The 1,258-nt window shown below is 53.7% G+C and overlaps 1 protein-coding gene across 1 annotated transcript in view; it reads left to right on the forward strand.

Annotated features, from left to right (window-relative positions):
* Window positions 1-845: 845 nt before the first annotated feature.
* Window positions 846-1,258, forward strand: part of asic4a (acid-sensing (proton-gated) ion channel family member 4a) — a 113,738-nt gene continuing 113,325 nt past the window's right edge. The window contains exon 1 of the mRNA XM_063213590.1: window positions 846-1,258. This exon is cut by the window's right edge and continues 1,023 nt beyond it. The gene's annotated coding sequence lies outside the window, so the exon portion shown is untranslated.

Raw genomic sequence — 1,258 nt, forward strand, 5'->3', positions numbered from 1 at the left:
GGATTAGAAACAGGAGCACTCTCGCGCGCCGCGCCGTGCACGGACGGAGGGTGTGAAGAGCGCTGAGAGAACAGAGAGAAAGGGAGAGAGAGAGAACAGGAGAGAGAGAGACGGGAAGAGGGAGAGAGAGAACAGTCGAGAGAGAAAGGGAGAGAGAGAGAACAGGAGAGAGAGAGACGGGAAGAGAGAGAGAGAGAACAGGAGAGCGAGAGGGAAGGAGAGAGAAAAAGAGAAGGAGTGGTAGGTTAGAGTGGGCGTGCAAGTGAGAAGTGGGTGGAGGGAGGGAGGGAACGGCACGGCGGTGGGTGTGTTTGTGTCTGTGCGGTGGTGTGTGTGAGTGTGTTTGGGGAAGGAGGAGTGTGTGTGTGAGTGTGTGTGTGTGTGTGTGTGGGTGGTTGGTCAGGGTGCTCGCCGCTCTGTAGCTCAGAGGAAATAATCACAGTGTTGCCTCCTTATGAATTATTAAGTAGCCATCCAGCCGCCTTTAGTGCTCCGTCCCCTTTCCAAAATGCTGCATTTCCATCTCTGGCTCCGGAGCGGACGCACAGACGCAACAAAATGTGTGTGAGTGTGTGTGTGTTTTGGTGTGCGACGTTGTACATAAGTGAGTGACAGAGTGTGTGTCTGTGTGTGTGTAGGAAGGGCAGAGAGTAGCGCACGTGTGTTTTGTGGTTGGGTTGCTTACTCTCTCTCTCTCTCTCTCTCTCTCTCTCTCTCTCTCTCTCTCTCTCTCTTTCGCTCTCTCTCTCTCTCTCTCTCTCTCTCTCTCTCTCTCTCTCTCTCTCTCCCTTTTTTGACAGCTGTGTTACTGCTGATAAGCAGGACTGTGCGAACTGATCAAGTACTGAGACTAGGATATCCTGTGTGTGCAGGAGCAGGAGCGGAGCGCAGCAGCAGAGACAGGCAGCACTGTGTGTGTGTGTGTGTGTGTGTGTGTTTGTGCGTGTGTGTGTTTCTGAGTGTGATTGTATGTGAGAGCAGCAGTGGCGGTGGAGTCTGAGACTCAGACACAGGCAGCTCCGCGCAGCACACACAGCACAGCAGAGAAGAGAAGAGCAGAGCAGAGCGCAGGCAGGCAGAGCAGGCAGCAGCAGTCACCACGAGTGGCAGCAGGAGCAACGGCACTAGTCGCGGTGACACTGACAGCGACAGCAACTCGCTCTTCCTCCGCTTCTTCTTTCTCTCTCTTTCTTTCTCTCTCTCTCTCTTTCTTTCTCTTTGGCACACACTCTCTCCTGTACTCTCCTGTTTGCGCTTC

This window comes from Engraulis encrasicolus, chromosome 13 (genome assembly GCF_034702125.1).
Source record: "Engraulis encrasicolus isolate BLACKSEA-1 chromosome 13, IST_EnEncr_1.0, whole genome shotgun sequence".
Lineage (NCBI taxonomy): Eukaryota > Metazoa > Chordata > Actinopteri > Clupeiformes > Engraulidae > Engraulis > Engraulis encrasicolus.